At 43.9% G+C, this 20,752-nt stretch overlaps 1 protein-coding gene across 4 annotated transcripts in view; it reads left to right on the top strand.

The window, feature by feature from the left end:
- Positions 1 to 20,752, top strand: part of CLIC5 (chloride intracellular channel 5) — a 157,354-nt gene that overhangs the window by 88,152 nt on the left and 48,450 nt on the right. The window lies entirely within an intron of this gene.

The following is a 20,752-nucleotide window of genomic DNA, read 5'->3' as shown; positions in this document are numbered from 1 at the left end:
TTGTTTTCCTAACTAACTGCCTGTTCTTGTTCTAGTTATTTTAAGAAAATTCCTAGGTCTGAGCCATTACAGTGTCCATTCCCCATTCCAAAAGAGTCTAGAGTGATTATTAACACTGAGAACCATTGGATTTGATCCAACGAAGAATACAATTGTCATGTTTTTATTTATTTATTTATTTTTAATAGGATTTCTATTTTTTTTAAAGATTTATTTATTTATTCAGAGAGAGAGAGAGAGAGACAGAGAGAGGCAGAGACACAGGCAGAGGGAGAAGCAGGCTCCATGCAGGGAGCCCGATGTGGGACTCAATCCCAGGACACCAGGATCACACCCCAGGCTGCAGGCGGCGCTAAACCACTGTGCCACCGGGGCTGCCCAATTGTCATGTTTTTAAAGAAAAAAGGGATCACACACTCGCTCCAGGAAAATACATAAGAATCCAACAAACTCACTCTTTTAAAATAGCTGTGTACTATTCCATAACTTAGCCACATTATAATCAACCAGTCTGCTACTGGTAGACATGTTTACAGTATTTCGCTTTTGAGTATCACATGTTCGTGATTTGGAAAGGACAACTTATCTATGGAGTTTAATTCACTTTATATATATCCGCATGTAGGTTGGCAAAGAAACCTTTTCTCTGCATTTTACAGGTAGAAACCGTGAGGCAGATATTGTTTGTTTGTTGTCTTTTTTAAAGAGTTAGCTGCAACATACTTTCTTGTATTTTTGCAACTTTCTAAAAGATTAATTTATTTGAGAGAGAGAGAGAAAAGAGAGCAGGACAGGGGGAGAGAGAGAGAGAGAGAGAGAGAAACTCAAGCAGATTTGGCACTGAGTGCAGAGCCCAATGCAGGACTGGCTCTCACAACCCGGAGATCAGACTCGAGCCAAAACCAAGATTCAGAAGTTTTAACTGACTACACCACCCAGGCCTCCGTATTTTTGCAACTTTCTATGCTGGCTTTTCATATACTGGGGGTTACAGGCAGGTAGCCTGCCAAGCCAGGGCATTGCACCCTGATGCGTACTGGGAACACGCAGTGTAGAGCCTTCAAGAAGCCCCATTCACTGACCACAGCGTGTCAGGTTCCCATAACTTAACCTCTGAGGCGAGAGTCCAACATCTGACTGGTCCCACAGGCAAAGAGGCAGGTGACTTCAGGGCGCCAAGGATGCGTCCTACGCAGGGTGGCTCCGTCTGATGATTCTAGGCTCTGTGGGCTCCTCATGGACAAGCTACATCATGGAATTTCAATAAATAATGTAAACCTGGCTCTGGTTTCAGCCCCGGTGTTCACTTTCAGCACCAGGCTGCCATTGTTATTTGCAAGCAGGCCCCTCCTCTGCACGAGGTATGGAAATTTGGCTGAGATTCACTGACATTTTGAGAGCACGGGAGGGCTAGATTACTGTGTGCAAAAATAGAGATTTTTGTTTTTTTCTAAATAGGAGCAATGTGAAATCCAGATGTGCAAGGAAGTACTTTTTAAAATAAAAAAGAAAAGCTGCTTATCACTGACCTAGTATGTTTGCTTTGTTGCTCTATGAGGCCCTTGTCTTCCAAGGCTGAAGGCCTTCTCAAATACCAATAGGGATAAATCACCTAGAGATCTTGTTAAAAATGCAGACTGTGATTCAGTAGGGCTGAGGTAGGGCCTGAGGATCTCCATTTCTACTAAGGATCTGCATTCCTGAGGAATGCTGATATTGCTGGCTTGTGGACCCACTTTGAGTAGCAAGGCTATAGACGACCTAAGAATTTGCTCCTATCAAGAAAATTGTTTCTTTTAGGGACATTGTTGGGGATTCTCAGGGGAGAGATAAAACACTCTTTTTTCTTTTCAAGATTTATTTATTTGGGGTGGAGAAGGGACAAAAGGAAAGAAAGATTCTCCAGCAGACTCTACACTAGATAAGATATGGGTCTCCATTTCATGACACTGAGACATGACCAGAGCTGAAACCAAGAGTCTGAAGCTCAACCAACTGAGCCACGCAGGTGCCCTACAGAGATAAAACATTCTCAATGGGACTTGATTGAGGAATGGGCTCATGTTCTCTTTCTTAGGATGGGGTATTCTAGCTATAATGTCAATCTATTGATAAAGAAAGAAGGGATCTGGGCTTGCAGTGCTGTTGGGCCAAATCCTTCCAGGGTACTGGCATGTGCTGTACCCCATTTGAGCCTCACAGAGAATTTGAGAAGCACCTGGGCAGCTATGGTTATTCCCAGTTACAGATGAGGGACAGAGCTTTGGGGCCAATACAAGCCACCTCTCTCTCCTCCACTATCCCCCCACGGGTGACAGGATTGAGAGAAGAACCACCTTGCTCACAGCTAGTTACATAACTGCAGGTGCTCTAGACTAAAGTCCCGGATGTTCAACATTCCACTTCTAGTAAATTTGTTGAGAAAGCCTTGTTCCTCCTCAACCCCAAAGTCTTTCCCTGAGGCTGTGGTATTTGCATGCAAACTGTATTTTGAACAATGAGAATGAATATGTCTGGCCCTGAACTTATCACAAGACTGAGAAGAGAACAATGAAACAGGGTCTGTTTTATGACTTGGTAGAAAGAGTCCCATAAAAAAAAGATCTGATAAGAGCTAATTGGGAGAACACAGGGGGAAATTAAGCTTCTCGTTTTAGCTGTGCCCTATTTTTTCTGCTTTTTCTGCAGTCCTCTGCTCTCTGGGGAGAAGTGTCTGCAGAGTCCCATCTGAGGTCGCCATTATAAATAAAACATGTAATCACCAAATGACACTGACACTCCGTCCCACTGATCCTCATTGAGGCCTCAGAATTTTCTACATCATGCTTCTGGCAGCCTCTTCCAATAATTGAGAGATGAAGCACACGTTGAAACGTCTTTGCCATTCCTGAGCCTCCACAGAAAGATGATTTGAAGGGGGCTGATCCTAAACATTTGATAGAATTCAGAAATCTGTCTGCTATTCTTGAAGGCCAACACTTGGCATCACCCATCCTAAACATAGCCAAACAATAGCGAGCTTCCTTAGGTAGAGCTTGCAAGTGAAGCTACTGTGACTAGCTCATTCGGCTTAAATTGGTTCACATGGTTGAGAGTTGGTCTAGAGGGCAGGACCATACATAGTATGATTTTTAGCAACCACATGCAGCTACTTTAATTGGTGCCTTCAAACTAAACAAATAAAAATTATATGCTTTGCTGAGTATTGACATAAATTTACGTTACATAAATTTCTACTCCAAACCTATTTTTTAAATATTTTATTTATTTATTCACGATAGACACACAGAGAGAATGAGAGAGAGGCAGAGACACAGGCAGAGGGAGAAACAGGCTCCACACCAGGAGCCCGATGCGGGACTGGATCCCGGGACTCCAGGATCGCGCCCCAGGCCAAAGGCAGGCACCAAACCACTGAGCCACCCAGGGATCCCCCTACTCCAAACCTATTGATGGGACAATTTCTGTTAGAGCTGGAAACACACCTTCACATCCTTCACATCATGTGGCTGATTTGAGGGCTCCTTTCTATGGATCCCAGTATTAGGATGAAAGAGCAAAAGTAGGGTTTTTTGGTGCTTGTGAATTTGAGTAGCCCAAGAGCATCATGCCAAATTCTGAGACTTACAGAAAGGATCCAGTAGAGGAGAACCATTCCTGCACCTCACTTATTTTGGAGTCACTTGGAGGTAGTTTTGTATCTTTATAAAGACCACTTTCTGTGTTTCCTCCGAGGCACAAAGTGGAGAATTTATATGACCGTTCTTCACAAGGAAAGGCCATTTCCAACTTCTAAAAAAAACTTTATTTATTCATGAGAGAGAGGCAGAGACATAAGCAGGGGGAGAAGCAAGCTCCCTGCGGGGAGCCCGATGCAGGACTCGATCCCAGGACCCCGGGATCATGACCCGAGCCGATGGCTGACTCTCAACCACTGAGCCACGCAGGTGCCCCAATATCCAACTTTTTTGGAGCCCAAATAGTATTGCTTAGTGAGTACCTGGGAGCAGAGTTGGACATTATGCAGTCATCCCTTCATTTCACAGGCAAGGATGCAGAAGGCGACATTGATACAATCACTCGCTCAAGGGCACATTTATCTTGCAGGACATCTGGGACCAGCACACAGGTCTTCCAGCTGCCACTGGCCAGACAGAAAGCAGGGTGGGCAATCTGTCTTTTGTAACGGTAGAACTTGTGAAAGAAAATATTGTAGGTCTTGGAAAAATTCCCTTTCTGAATAGAAACACAGATTTCATCTCAGGTTATGGCTTCCTGGGAGATGGCCTGGACCGTTGTGTGTGTGGTATAATCACTGGAGTGAGTTTATTTATTTTTTTTATGGGAGTACAATAAATAGAACATTTCCTGTCTCGGTCTGCCATTTGGAAAAGCTTTTCATTTTCCCTCTGGGCCTAGAGGATGACAAAAGACAGACTCCTTTTCAATTATAGCTCAGTCTGAGCTTGAAGACACAACTCAGCCAGGATCGAGCTCAGATTGAGTTGTCTCAAGGCAGAGAAAACGAAATTGCATCTCCTTGACACAAAACCCGGCTCAGCTTCTATGTCTGTAGCTGTGAGGCTGTTTTTAAAAAGTGGAAGACGGAATCATTGAGGACCGCAATCATCACAGCACATTCTGTAAGATCTTGAAAGGAATTAGTTGGGTGGACTTATGTGATAGGAGGCACTGGCTGGTGGGGATCTTTCCATATTGCACGGTGGTACGGAAGCCTTTCCAGACTATGTCTTTTAGTATACTGATTGGGGGTGGGGGGTGGGGGTGGGCAGGGACCAGAGGGCAGAGGGACGATTAGGGGGGTGATGTGTTGAGGGCTTGCTCTCTGCTAGGTTCTGTGCTCCCATTTCACGTGTGTGATCTCCCTGGATCCTCCTAGTCATCCCATGGGGGAGAAGGGGTGAGTGAAGGTGGGGATCTAGCAATACCATTTCTCTCCTGTACTTCCCCTGGGGGCTCAGCGCCTTCAGTATGAGTCTGACTTGTCTTTACCCTCAGTGAATCCTTCATATTAAAGTGGAATAAAGCTTGGTCAGAGTCTGTATACTACAATGATCAGAATTTTTCCTCCTATGACTTTAGTATTTTACTCTTTTAAGAGAGTAAAAGGACAGGTAAGCAGAGGCTAGCAGGAACTTCACCTCTAGAGATGAATTTTGGAAGGATTCAGTTCTCACAGATCCTGTGATTATGTCTGAATCACGTACATTGATGACTTTGAGATTTCAATCGTCTCCGCTCTGCTGCAGACTCCACCCCACCACTTGTATCCTGGACAAGCCATCTGTGCTTTGTGGAGCTCTGTTGGCCTCATCTGAGACATGAAGGAGTTGCATGAGGCCTGAAGAGTCTAGGCTGGGGTGAGGGTGGGGCAGCCTTCCAACAGGAAAGCTTCTTCAATAGCTTTCTGAGGGAACGTCCTGAGAATACCATGGAAAGGTGTTCGAGGAAAATTGTGGGAAGGCAAAGGCTTGAAGGGGCTGTGAAGGTGGTTAGAGGTGGTTCTTGCTGTATGTCTCATTTCTCCTGGTGCTGCATTGATGGCTGCTGCCCTGGAGCTCTAGCTGCCTGCCTGTCAGGGTGGAGGGCCAGCCCTCAAGCTCCATCTCCTCAGCGAACACTTCCCCGCAGGAGCCTGTGTGGTTCTGGGATCTGGGAGGCCATTGCTGGCTCATAGGATTTCTATTCAGCCAGTAGAATCCCTAACTGCAGATATAAGGCTCAGGGATATTTACCTTTTCTGAGCCATGTTTTGGCCATATTTTAGAGTGCCTTTCAAGAGCATCTTTTTTAATCGACCCACTTTATGAATAACAAAACTAAAGCTGGGCATGGGGGCTGGAAATTATTTGCACAAGATCGCACAGTTATTTGAGCCCAAACTAGATCTGGAACATAGGACTTCTAATCTCTGCTTTTTATTGCCCTCCCTTCTTTTGATTAAAGGGCTACCCCAGGAACTCCATTTAGCCAGACACCCTCCAAACATTCTGGCCAGGGTCTTACCACAAGCAAGGATCCCAAATTCATAGCACTCATATCAAAGCAAAGTTAAACATTCCTGTAGTCTCCACCTCCAGATTAATTAAAAAGGAATGTGTTTTGTTTTTAAGTCTTGCCTTTCCGACCAGCCCTGAAGTAATTTTAAATAGAGTATTTTAAATGGAAATTAAAGCAGCTTTGTGACAAGAAGTGCTTCCCATTGGCCTCAGCACTCTACTCATTATAGAAGCTCCAGCCTTATAAGTTGAAAAGATAAGAATTGACTGGATCTCACATAGGATTTAAAAGGGAAAAGCCCTTTTAAAGTCTGGTCTCCAGACTCTGGGATGCTACTGTTACCATTCTTCCTTCTTTCCCAGCTCCTCACCTACCTGGCAGATGCCTGAAACCCCAGAACCAGAGCCCTATCCCTTCTGCATATATCTGGCCCATAATCAGTGCCAAACAATTATCCAGGATTCATTCTTTAATTCGAGTGCTTTCAGAGTTGGCTTTGAGAAATGGGGAAGACACCATGTTGGGGATGGATGGCTAAAGGGGTAAGAGACCAGTGATGGCAGGAAAAGCAGACCTAGGGGACATAGGGACTCCCAGAAGATAGGCTTTTGACTGCTTTGTGGCCTCGCCTTTGATTGAGCCAACACTCTCAGACTGCAGGAAGAAAGAGAACTAGAGAATCCCTGGCTGAGTTTCCTGAATACAGCACAAAGGGCAAGACCACCTGCTTATAAACACCCCACTCTGTAACCAAGCCTCCAGACCTGCACATATGCAGTCACTTCTGCTCCCAGGTCCTCACCCACTGTTTTGCTTGAATAAATCCTCTTACCCTTAGACTCATATCATTGGTTGGCCCTAAGACCTTCCCTGAACTCCCAGATGGGCTCCTTTGTGTTCCTACTCTACCCATGCTCTGTCACTATTACTCTTCACTTATGATCTGGACATCATCTCCTTACCTTTTGCTGCCTTCATGTGGGCCAGCTTTTTAAGGAAGGGGACTGGTTCTTATTCATCATTGAACTCCCAGGCTCTGCACCCAGCAGGCCCTCAGTGCAGGTACTTGTCTGACTACGTGGACCATCCCCTGCCTAAGTGGTCAGGTGACTGCATATGGTTCAAGGTGGGGCTAAAGCCTCCTAGTGCTCCACACAGCCAGGAAAGCTGAAATAGGACTTGATGGGATCCTGCCTGTAGAAGAGAGTCTCTGTAGCCATTGGTGGCTAGAGGATAGTGCATGGAAAGAGGAAATGTGGTTGAGCCCATATGACCATGTGAGAGCCTGGACCTGGTCACAGTGTTGTCTGTCACCCTCACGGAGGACCCATCTGCAGAGATCAAGAGCAATCTTGTGTGGAGGTGTAACCATGAAGATATGAGCTGGCAAGTGAGGTTCCTGGCACTGTGGCTGCACTGGTTTAAGGTTCTCCAGATATCTTCCATCCAAAATGGGCTTTCCATTTCCTGAACAGCTCAAAATGGTGCCTTTCTTTCAGGGCCTATGCAAGGACTGGCAGTGGGGGAGCATTAATAGAGGTGCAGGGTGGGGAAGAGGGGGAGAAGGAGGGCTGTGGTCTGATGGCATCTCCAGGACAGGAGTGTAAGGAAATAGGGAACAAAAAGAGTAATGAGGGCCCCTGAAATTTTCCTGAGATTCTGACTGTGTGTTTGGAGGGGCCTGGGGACCTCATTTGTCTGTTTTTTGTTTGTTTGTTTGTTTGTTTGTTTAACACATCCTTTAGGTGGTTCTATTATATATCCCTAACTGTGAGCACCACTAGGTCAGACATGGCCAAGTCCAGTCCAACATTGGAATCCTTTTGAGAGTTTTGAGGAAAAAAAAAAAGTTCTGAGCCCTACCCCAGATAAATTAAATCCAGATATCTGAGAGCAGGTCCTGGGCATGGCATTTTTAAGTGAATATTAGCCTTTTCAAGTTCTATAAACCTACTTCACCAACATATTATAAAATACTCATTTTTGCCAGAAAATTTTCCAAAGGGTCCCAGATTTAAGTGAACCTATTTAATAAATCTCATGACTCAGATGTAATGTTAGTTGGCATAAGCTTTTAATCTGTCATATTTGGGAGTTTGGGGTAGATGAGAGTTACTGAACCCAAGTGAGATGCCAGATGGCAGATTTTGTGATTTGAAATCTAAAGTCTTTCCAGACCAGCTTGTGATATTAAGATTCCATATCCCAAACTCCACATTCAGACAACTAAAGCAGAGGGTGGGATGAATAGTAATTGACAGATCTTTGCTATCACAGGATCCCAAATGCTAACTTTTGTGGGAGATGCGGAGTTCAGTGTCAAGATACTCTTGTCTGCTGTGAAGATTATAGGAGTTGCAGGTTCATTTCGTGAACGAAGAGAAATGGTTTCATGATCAAAAGTTGGAACTAGTATCTCTAGTATCTCAAATAATAAATATGAAATAGGTGAAGGAAGGAAAGCAACACTTTTGACAGTGGCCTGATTAAGTGGAAAACACGTTTTCTTCATTAAGACTGCTATTCTTCTGGGGCAGGCTTAGGTGAGAAGATGTCTTCAAATGAAACCCATGTGAGACAGAGTTCCATTTATTTGAGGCTGTAGATTTATATCGCTCTTTGGCTTCCTGTGCTTTGGTGTATTTCTGATGTGGGAGACTTCCAGCTTTTAGCTTTCCTGATTCAAGCATTGAGAGCCATAGTCAAGCCTGAAAGAACAGCATGATGATCCCATAAATGTGTGTAGCAGAAGTTCCTGGTGATGAGAGGACATACAGGCTTCCACCAGGCTTCAGTAGAAAATCACCAGGGATTGGCCACAACCTGAGTCTCATCTTCATCCATCTATCTTCCTTGAGTTCTTGTCTTTGGCACCTGAGCCCCTTGAAAACAGTGGTTGAAGAATGTAACTCAGCACAGAAACTCAATGACTTTACAGAACACAGACATACCTGTGCCCATGATCATACCTACAACTCACCCAACATGCATCCCTTTCCCTTCCTCCCTTATGGTCCATGTGACACTGTCCTCGTTTAGGAACACTTCTCTAGCCAGTGGACAGTGACCGTAGTTCTTCCTGTGTTTGCTTTCTCTCCTGAATGCATTGCTTGGCACACGAAACCCTGAGCACCAAGGTATTGTTGAGTTTTTGTGTCAAAGAGAGGTCTACTGGCCCTTGACCAAGGCATAGCATTTCATAAAGAGGGATGTTAAATTAGCTCTTCCTAAGTATTTGTCTTCTGTAGTCATAATGACTATATAAATTTATAACATGAAAATCATGTGTTTTATGCCTACTATCATTCAGTGGTGTAACAACCCTGTAAGGTAAATATTTCTGCCCCCAATTTGCAGATAAGAAACCTGAGGTTAAGTGGGTACGTGTTACTTGTTGGGTAACATACCACCCCAAAAATTAGTGGCTTTAAATGATGAAAACATTAATTTTGCTCATGAACCTGCAGTTCAACCAGGGCTTCATGGGGATAACTCATTTTACTTCACTAGGTGTCATTTGGGACAACTCGAAAGCTGGGGCCCGGAATCATCTGAAGTCGCATTCATTCACATGTCTGGTCAGTGATGCCACCTGTCAGCTGAGCACTCAGCTGGAACTGTCAATTGGAACACTGCACAATGACTCTTGTGCTCTGGATTGCTCATGACTTGGTTTCTAAGGGCAGGCATCAGAAAGGAGAGAGTATGCCAGGCCTAATCTGTTCTTTTTGTGACCCGGATTCAGAAGTCATACATTTGACATTCTACTACTCATCCAGGCAGCCATAAAGGCCCACCCAATTTCAAGAAGAAGGCAAATATGGACTCCACCTCTTGAGAGTATATGGAACTGGACATAGTGCTGTAGCCACTTTGGGAAATGAAACTTGCCACATACAGCTGCTTGATATCAGTGCTGGAATTTGAACCCATGTCTGCCTGACTCTATACCATGCCCTTTACACTGTACTCCAGAACTCTGTGGAGTCAAGGACACAAGCCTGCCTCTAGTACAATGGACTTTAGTTGTTAAATATTATACCTGGGGCTAGTAGATCAGAAAAAGCCTAACCCAGAAACAGAGGTTTGGATGTTGGGACCTCCCGGGCTTTGTGCAAATTCATGATAGGAGAGCCATTCTGCCTCCCGAAACCCTATAGGGTAACTTGGAAGACGTAACAGGACTATCAAATTTATACTTCTTGAGACACCTGGATGGCTCAGCGGTTGAGCATCTGCCTTTGGCTCAGGGCGTGCAAGGGGCCTGCTTCTCCCTCTGCCTATGTCTCTGCCTCTCTCTGTGTCTCTCATGAATAAATAAATAAAATCCTTAAAAATATATTTAAATTTATACTTCTTGAACATTTCTTGGGCTCCCAGGGTTTCATTAAGTCAATCAATCAATCAATCAATCACCAGTTGCACTTATGCTAACAAAAGACTTCTCACCTATCTTATTAGAAAGAGAGATTGTTTGGTATGGAAAATAGTAATAACAAAGAATACTACCTGACTTTTACTAATAAGGAAATGTCAGGTGTCTAATAACTGGCAAACTATTCAATTGAAATGAGGCAAAGTCTAGAATAATGTAGAAGGGAGTGAGAGAATGGGAGGTGGAAGTCACAGGAAGGATGGAGCCAAGTGAACCCTATAGCATTTCAACATTTTCTCTTTTTCTTCTTCCTTTCTTCCTTTTCCTTCTTTTCTTTTTTTAAGCTTGGGGGTTGAATAGCATGTGTTTAGTTCTAAGAACCAGTGTTACTGCTGACTTAGGAAGGATAATCATGTTCTTGGGGGTGGAGGAGTTCTCCAGAGGGCATCAAGCATGGAGCAAGGGGGGTGCCGGGGGGTGCGGGGGGGGGGGGGAGGTTAACCGAGAGGCCAGGGTCAGGAAGAGGAGAATGTCAGCCAAAGAACAGGAGGGTCAAATGTGGGACCAATAGCAACAGTGGAGCACTAAGCCAACTGTGGGCCCTTCTGAGCCCAGGGCCTCAAGCGGCCACACAGATGGCCTGCCCATGGAACCAGCCCAGTAGGCAGGGGGCACCAGGTGACAGGGACACTGCAGAAACCTGAGTTTTAAGAAGTAGGGAAAGTCAAAAGTTCTAACTGCAAGAAAAAAGTCAAGTAGGAGTAAATTACAAAGAAAGGGAGAGAGAGAGAAAAAAAAAGAACTGCTGAGGCCCAGAAAGGGATTGAGAATCATTTTAAAAGAGGGCGTGAAGTAGAAGCAGGACTGGCAAGAGGTTTAAAAGAGACCCATTCATTTAATCAAACAGTATGTTCATGAAAGAATAAAAATAAAAAGCCATGTGGGAGTGAAAAAAGGGGCTAGGAGAAGGGGCATTGGTGTTGGGTTGGAAAGGGCAGCTCTTTCTCAGAGTGTGCGGAAGAATAGGCGGTGAATACAGACTCAGCGCAGATTGACATAGCGCTCAGGGTAGGCTGAAGGCCACTGCCAAGAGGCCTCAAGCACAGCAATATTATACAACACAAAGAGTTGTAGGTGTCCTTGGCCCCAAAGCCACTCTCAGACCAGAGCAGTAACTACTAAGGGTCAAAGGCACCACTGGACCCTGCTCTCTTAGTCAGACCCTTAACAGAGTAGCCTTCTAGGAATGGCACCCACAAGTTCCTTTGAGAGGGGATATTTACATAACTATATTGAGTTGTTTCTAAAACCATCTGGGGAGCTAAGGTGTTGATGACAGACACTGGACTGATGGGTTACCTGTCATAGGCAATACTTTTAAATTTACTTTGTGTGATGTTTAATTTTGTGTGTCAGCTTGGCTGGGCTGTGCTCAGATATTTAGTCAAGCATTGTTCTAGATATTTCTGTGCTACAAGTGTTTTTTGGGTGAGACTAACATTTAAATGAATAGACTTTGAGTAGAGCAGATTACCTACTCTAACATGTGTGGGCCTCATTCAGTTAGTGGAACATCGGAACAGAAAGACTGACCCCCTCTGAGGAAGAGGAAGTTCTATCAGCAGACTGCCTTTGGAGTCAACCTGCTGCTCTTCCCTGAGTCTCCAACCTGGTGACCTATTCCATCAGGTTATGGACTTACCAAACCTCTATGGTCATGGGAGCCAATCTCTTAAAATAATTATTTCTATTTTTTAAATTATTTCTATTTTTAAAAAAGTTTTTATCTATTTATTTGACAGAGAAAGAGAATGCAAGTATGGGGAGCAGCAGACAGAGGGAGAGGGAGAAGCAGGCTCCCTGTGGAGCAGGAAACCCCATGGGGGCTCATCCTAGGACCCCAGGATCGTAACCTGAGCCGAAGGCAGATGCTGAACCAACTGAGCCACCCAGGTGTCCCTAATTATCTCTATCATGCACACACATGTATCCTGTTGGTTCTACTTCTAGAGAACCCTGACTAATGCACTTGAAATTCTTCATGTGGGATCCCTGGGTGGCGCAGCGGTTTGGAGCCTGCCTTTGGCCCAGGGCGCGATCCTGGGGACCCGGGATCGAATCCCACACCGGGCTCCCGGTGCATGGAGCCTGCTTCTCCCTCTGCCTGTGTCTCTGCCTCTCTCTGTGTGACTATCATAAATAAAAAAAAGAAACTCTTCATGTCACACTGCATAGGCTGATCCAGGCTTTATAATCCACTTTACATAAATGCTGACAGTATCTGAAGCCTCCAGTGTGTACTTGTTACCTATTTATTGAATGAAAAATGCCCGGATGCCTATGAGTGAAGATTCACGTGGCAGCTGAGGAAAGAGCTGTTGTTCCTTCAAGGATAAAACTCCCCGTCCTCAAGTGGACCACAAACAACCAAGACCTATCCCTGGCTAATGGAAGGCTTACCAACCAAATTATTATAGACCATTCAGTATTTAAAAAATCATCGTTGGGATGCCTGGGTGGCTCAGGGGTTGAGCATCTGCCTTCGGCTCAGGGCATGATCCCAGGATCCAGGATCAACTCTCACATCAGGCTCCCTGCATGGAGCCTCCTTCTTCCTCTGCCTAAGTCTCTGCCTCTCTTTCTCTCTCTCTCTTTCTCTCTCTCTCTCTCTCTCTCTCTCTCTGTGTCTCTCATGAATAAATAAATCTTAAAAAAATAAAAATAAAAAATCATCATAATAAGGATTACTCTATGAGTTACACTAATAAGGAAAAATGGGCAGCTCTAAATATTGTTATTGTATAGAAAAATTCTTTCTCTTTCATGTAATGGGAATCAGTTTATTGCTCTATATATGAGTCATTTTATATCCAAAGAAAGTTCTCTTTCTGTGGCCTTTGTCACCTTGATACTCTTTCCCATAAGATAACAACCAGCCTAGTGTGGCAGAAAGCTACAAATCAGAAATCAGGAATTCTATCCCTGATTCTGTCATGGCACCAGGCTGTGCAACCATAGACAAGTCGTTTAACCTTTCTGGGCTTGTTTGCTGACCAGTAAAATGAAAGAGCTAGACTATATCATCCCTGAGTTCAGTTCTAACTTCATTATTATAGAATTTTTATTTCTAAACTTGAAAAACTTGCCTAATCACCTGAGTCTGGGGATAGTTTTCATGGGCCAAAGCAACAAAAAGTTGAAATATGCCATAAATTAATTTTCTGGACAAAATTGGGGTTTCTTCATCTAGGACTTATCTTTGCTGGGTTTTTAAATGAATCAAACCAAGAGCCTAAAAATACTGCATTCTGAAATACCAGACATGTAAACATCTGTAGTACTCTGGGCCCAACCAAGAGAGAGAAACCATGCAGTAGTTTAAACAGGAGAAGTTTAACATAAAGTATAACTATGACAAATAGTAACTATGACATCTATGAGAATTCTGAAGCTATAGGGAAATAGCCAAGGAAGGGGTTCAAATCTCATTGGAGGGAGCAACTGGGTGGCTCAGTGGTTGAGTGCCTTCCTTTGGCTCGGGGCATGATCCTAGGGTCCTGGGATCGAGGACTGCATCAGCACACAGGGAGCCTGCTTCTCCCTCTGCCTATGTTTCTGCCTCTCTCTGTGTGTCTGTCATGAATAAGTAAATAAAATCTTTTAAAAAGCTCACTGAAGAAGTACTGGTCAGCCCAGTAAAAAAGCACAGAAGCTCTCTGGTTTGGCCAGGCCAGAGCTGGTCCAGAATTGTTAGGGCAAGTAATAGGCTACTGTCCAGAGCTCAGCTGGGGAACAGGTGGTCAGCAATGGTGTCATAGGCATAAGTGGGAACCAGGTGGTAGCAGAAGGAGGAGGCCTTCAGGCCACATGAGGCTTGCAAAGTAAGCATCACATCTGTGTGGCCATCCTGAGCAGAAGCAGGCTCTGTACAGGCTCCATGGAGGCTCCTCTGGCCACAAAGTGCTAGAGGGATCACATTCTGGGCTGTGGCTAGGGTAGGCTCTGCTGGATGTCATCACACCCACACAGCTGCCCCCGAGCCTTCACCAGAGACAGGAGAAGAGCCTCTTCCTACTTCCCTCCCGTGCTTTCTCCTAAGGAAGACACCATTACGCTCACTGTAGAAATGCTGAAAGGAATTTCCCCCTAATCTCATAAAACATTTCCTACAGTGTGCATTCAGAGCTGAGAGACAATAAATTGATAAACAACATATAGCTGTCAAGTCCAAATGCCATCTGACCATTGTCTGCTATTCCCTCTTGGGAATATTCCTCTCCAAAAATTCCTCCCTCTTCCAGACCCTGGTGCCCCCAAGTGACTTGTTTTTAAAAAAGGTTTATTTATTTATGATAGACTTAGAGAGAGAGGCAAGAGACACAGGGAGAGGGAGAAGCAGGCTCCCTGAGGAGCCGGAAGTGGGACTCAATCCAGGATCACGCCCTGAGCCAAGAGCAGATGTTCAACCACTGAGCCACCCAGGGGTCCCCCCAGGTGACTTTTGGACAGTCATCAGCTTCTTCTTGTGCGGAGACAAAGCTCTGTGTACCTGGTCCTTTCGTGGGGTGTCTTTAATCAACAGTTCTCAAATGTCGCTCATGACCTCTTGGTGTCCCCAAGGCCCTTTCAGGAATTCTGGGAGGTCATACCCGTTTTCAAAGAAATGTAATTTCTCCCTGGGGTCGAAATTTCATGCGTACAGCTACCTGTGTTTTAGCACAAATCAAGGCTGTGGTATAAACAGGTACTAGGAGTCACGTGCATGCGGGAAAAAAAGAAGCCAGTCTTATTTATGAATGTCCTTGATGAAGCAGTAAAAAGTATATAATGTAATAAAATATCAACCCTTGGGTATGTGTCTTTTAAACATTCTGGCTGATGAAATGGGAAATCCACATAAAGCTGTTGGGCTGCATTCTGAGTACAACGGTTGTCGGAGGAACAGCCCTTGCTTGATTGAGTGGTGAGCTGAACCAGCCACTTCTCTCACGGAACAGGGTTTTTACTTGAAAGAGCAAGTGGCAGACAAACTGTGGCTTTTCAGGCTTGGTACTTGCCAGACATTTTCTGGAAAATCAGTGAAAGAGCGTGTTGGTTCCAGGATACCAACTGACAGGATTTATTGCCTATGATAAAACGCAAGCTTTCAAGAGAAAATTAGAATATTGGGAAACACATCCCTGCCACCGTGCATTTGACGGCTTCTCTGAAACTTCTCGGATGAGCTTAGTGATGATATTAATGAATGAAATATTTTGACATTGTACGATGACATGTATCAGCATTTGGAAGATCTGCATAGCTCAGTGAAATGCTATTTTCCGAATGACGAATTTGTGATGTGAAACAAATCATTCATGGGTGAAAGATTCATTCATAGTGCGAGATAGATGAATGGGTTTTAGTGGAACAGAAGAACTTCACTGATAGGGTTTCAAATTCCATCTACCAACGAGGTTTTAAGAAACAACCACTTGAGTTTCGGTATGGTATTAAAGAAAAATGCCCAGGATTATCTGAAAAAGCTATTAAATTACTCCTCCTTTTTCCAACTACATATCTGTATGACGGCAGATTTTCTTTTTATACTCAACCAAAAAGCAGAAGATTGAACGCAGAAGCCAGCTTTGATTAAGTCAGACATTAAAGATTTTGCAAAAATATAAAACAATACTGCTCCTCTCACTCGATTTCTTTTCTTAAAAAATACATTTCCTTTATTTCAAAGTATTACTTATGTTAATGTACAATATGTTTATTATCATTGCTATCATTATATTTAAAAGAATAAGTAAATGACTGTTTAAAATATTTTTTAGCTTTCACTTATAATACAGTAAATACAAAAGCTCTTTGGGATTCTCAATGATCTTTAAAAGTGTGTAAGAGTTTTAACACCAAAATGTTTGAGGATTGCTGTCTTAAATAAATCCCCATTAGTCACTTAAATTCACAAAATTTATAAATGCAATGAAAGAGGTCAAGAGAGGAAGGTGACTTTATTACTCAAGGTCACACAGTGAATTAGAGGCAGAGATACGTCTAGATCCATGATCTCCTACTACAGTGTGTTATACAATCCAAACTTTCTCCCCAGGACCCTCTTCAGAATGCAAACATCACAATTTTGAGATACTCAAGCCCTAAATAGGGAGCAATACCATCCTCCCCTCAACATGCATCAGCTCAGACACGGACAGGCACCAGCTAAATTTCAGGCACCTGTGCTTGTTGCTGCTGAGGGCAAAGTAAATAAAACATGGCCCATGTTTTGGAGGTAACCAAGCTCACCCTTTAGAGGGAGGACTATATGAAAGGCAATATCTCATAGCAGATAACCTGACCTACCTGCCATATAACATGATGTATATTCATACTTCCTACATAATTACATCGTGCCATTATTTTTTTTAAAGATTTTAATTTATTTACTCATGAGAGACATACACAGAGAGAGAGGGGCAGAGACACAGGCAGAGGGAGAAACAGGCCTCATGCAGGGAGCCGGATGGGGGACTCCATTCCGGGTCCTCATGGTCACACCCTGGGCTGAAGGCAGCGCTAAACCGCTGAGCTACCCGAGCTGCCCACAACATGGGGCATTATTATATCATTATTATATTATTATACATATATTATATCAATATTGCATATCATATAAGTTTTATTATATACATAGCGTATAATATAGTAGAATAGAACTCATAGTAAATACGTTTACTTTATCTAGGAAACAGGCAGTGCTTTGGGGGTCACAATTTTGTGCATGCACCCTAGGCGCATGGCAGAGCAGAATTGTGAGCTTGGGAAGTTTTGCCACCAGCTGTATACCATTCTCCTTCTGACACTTTCTGACTTGCATTAGTTTTCTAGGGCTGTCATAACAAATCACCATAAACTGGTTGGCTTCTCTCACACACGACACACACATTTATTCTGGAGGCTAAAAGTTTGAAATCAAGGTGTCAGCAAGGCCATGATCTCTTCAAAGGCTCTAGAGAAGGATTCTCTTCCTCATCTCTTCTTGTTTCTGGTGTGTCTGGCAATACTTGGTGTTCCTTAGCTTATAGATGCAGGACTCCCAATTTCTGCCTCTGTCTTCACATGAACTTCTCTCCTGCAGGTCTGTGTTCAAATTGCTCTATTCTTATAAGGGCATCAGTCATATTTAGGGCCTGTCCTAATCCAATATGACCTCATCTTAACTCGATTACATTGGCAGAGACCCAAATAAGGTCATACATGTTCTGGAAAGACATGAATTTAGTGTGAATTGGGGGCATTATTTTACCAAGTACACTGTGTGCCTGCCCAGCCTTCATTGTTCACCGCCTCTTTGGAGCATCCCTCACATTTTCCCTCACACATTTCAGGACCCAGCATCCCGTTGAGCCTCACCTGGCCATTCCCTGTTGGTGTGTTGAGTGGTTGCCACAAGCTCCCATTGTTTAACTTATGAGTCTAACACAGGACTTACCTGGGCCATGTAACTGGTAACTTGTGAAGGAGGAAAGAAAGAAGGTAAACAACTCAATAGTAAAAGACCAAATACCCTGATTAAAAAAAAAAAAAAAAACAGGCTAAGGACTTGAATAGACATTTCTCCAAAGGGGATGTAAAAAGCCAACATGTATATGAAAAAATCTCAACGTCACTTATCATCAGGCAAATGCAGATCAAAACCACAATGAGATACTACCTCACACCTGTCAGGATGGCTACCATCAAAAAGCCCAATGTCAACAAGCAGTGCTGAGGAGGCAGAGACATTGGGACCTGTGTGCACTGTTAGTGGGAATGCAATTGGAGTAGCTGCTATGGAGAACAGTATGGAGGTTGTTAAGAAACAAAAAACTAGAACTACTCTATGATGGAGCAATCTCACTTCTGGGTATTTATCCAAAATAATTGAAATCAGGATCTTTTTTTTTTTAATTAAGATTTTATTTATCTATTTGACAGAGACAGAGAACACAAGTAGGCAGAGTGGCAGGCAGAGGCAGAGGGAGAAGCAGAAGCAGGCACCCCACTGAACAGGGGAGACCTATGTGGGGCTCAATCCCAGGACTCTGGGGACATGATTTGAGCCTAAGGCAGATGCTTAACTGACTGAGCCACCCAGGCGCCCCTGAAATCAGGATCTTGAAGAGATACTAGCACCTCCCTCATGCAGCACTATTAGCCATAGCCAAGACGTGGGAGGAGCCTAAGTGTCCACGGACAGATGAATGGATAAAGAAACTACCTGTGGTGTACGCATGCAGTGGAATACTGTTGAGCCTTAATACGGAGGGAAGTTCTGAAAATGCTACATCATGGATGAACCTCGAGGACATGATGCTAAATGAGTTGAGTTAATCTCAGAAAGACAAACACTGCTCGATTTCATTCATATAAGGTCACTAAACTAGTCAACATCATAGAATCAAAGAGTGAAGCAGTGGTTGCCAGGGCTGGGGGGGAGGGGAAATGAGGAGCTGCTATTCAGTGGGAATAAAATTTCAGGTAAGCAAGGTGAATCAGCTCTAGAGCTCCGCTGTACAACGCTCTGCCTGTGACCAACAGTAATGTATTGTCCCCTTGGAATGTCTTAGGGAGTAGATCTCATGTTAAATGTTTTGGCCACAAGAAAGGAGAAGAAAAGAGAAAAGAGAAAAAAAGAAGAAGCTGAGAATCCTTACATCTTATTTCTATTGCTCCTTTGGCAATTTTCGTTTCCTGGGCCTTGCATCACAATTTACAACGTGATAGTTTCCTGGTCTAACGTAATTTATGACAATAGGGAAAGTGTGGGAAGCTGTGAAAGCCTGAACCCTCTGCCTCTCTGGCACAGCTGTGTGCACATGAGCTGAAGGGTGCGGTGTGCACACCACTCCCAGCATTGTCACCTTCAGCTCTGTGACCTGTGGCCACTGGGTTACCTGTTTGGGGCTTCAGATTGGACTCTGGGCATGGTGGCAGGAGCTCTACATCTAGAACCAGATCACCTGGGTTCAATCCAGGGATGCTTAGGCTGGTCATTTCCTTTCTTTGGGCCTCAGTTTCCACATCGTGCAAAAGGGTGATGATATGCCACTGCATCGGCTTCTCATGAGGAATAAATGAGTTAATATTATATATGAAGCATTTCCAACAGTGCCCGAAAATGTAGACGTGGTTGTTATTATTATATGATTTCCTGTCCAGCTAGTAAGAATTCTAGTATTTTACTAGTTTCTCCTTCAATTCTCTTATCACTGCCCACCCACCCCTGTACCCCTACCAGAGGTAAAACAGGTGACAGTATGTGGATGTGGCTTTTGGTTTTGGTTTTTAATTCTCTGCTTATCACTTTTAACTGGCCCTGGGGAAGATGTCCTTTGTCTGGAAGTCTTAAAGGACCAGGAACCAGGTGCCTGTCGAGTGAGTACTTCTTGGGAAGAAGGTCTTAGATAGCTGACATCATAAACTCCAGTTAGCACCAAGCTATTATTAAATTAATAGCTGCCTGTCTGAGTGTGGCTTTATCAGTAACTTAAGCTCTGTGGGTAGGTGTGGAACCCACAATGTGGCCTCCCACCTTTCAGATTTTATATAACGGAGCCCATGGTGTCTCAGCTACTCAAGAGTGGGTCTGTTTCCAGCACGGAGGAAAAGCGAGACCTGAATAAGGATGGGGCTTTTGGCCTAGTTAAGAGAGAGGTAAAATAACTGTAATTTCATAGCAATTACCTACAACCAACACCGCCAAAGGCGCCAGTTTTCCGTGATAAACCTGAGCCTCTGCTGGGAGCAATTTGCAAGGTAGAAATAAGCGCACAATTAGGCTCTCCTGTATGAAGGGGGCATCGGCCCCTCCCCATCCAAATGCCACAGCAAAACAAACCATAGAGGGGAAAATATTGTGTTGCATTTTGGAAGTGCATTTTCCCCCTCCTTCTCTTAAAAAAAAAAAAATCTTTATAAGCCCCCATTCCAGGATGTTGTTTGGATTGTTTGCAACTTTTCCAGGAATCTCCAGGGACCTTCACTCTCCTGGTGCTCCCTGTTGGTTGGAGAAAGGGGCCACCCATTCTGGGGGATCCACCAGCAAACTAGAGTCAATGGGTGATTTCTCCCTCTAATTGCCATGTCAGGAGCCCTTACAACACTCAGTGGAAATAAATTATACAGAGATCAATTTCCCAACCTTTCTGTTTGCTTATGTGTTTGCTGAAAATGAATTCCTTATAAAATTCATGTCTCTGCAGCCCACTCAGAAGTAAAGCTAGACTTGTCTTTCAGATGATAAAAACAAACAAATAAACCAGAAACAAAAAAAAAATGTAATGTAATTTTGAGAGAGGGAAATCTAGCCAGCAGAAGTATGCAAGTCCT

This window comes from Nyctereutes procyonoides, unplaced genomic scaffold (assembly GCF_905146905.1).
Source record: "Nyctereutes procyonoides isolate TBG_1078 unplaced genomic scaffold, NYPRO_anot_genome, whole genome shotgun sequence".
NCBI classification, from domain to species: Eukaryota; Metazoa; Chordata; class Mammalia; order Carnivora; family Canidae; genus Nyctereutes; species Nyctereutes procyonoides.
The sequence above is the reverse complement of the archived record's forward strand: the minus strand, read 5'-3'. Positions and strand labels throughout refer to the sequence as shown.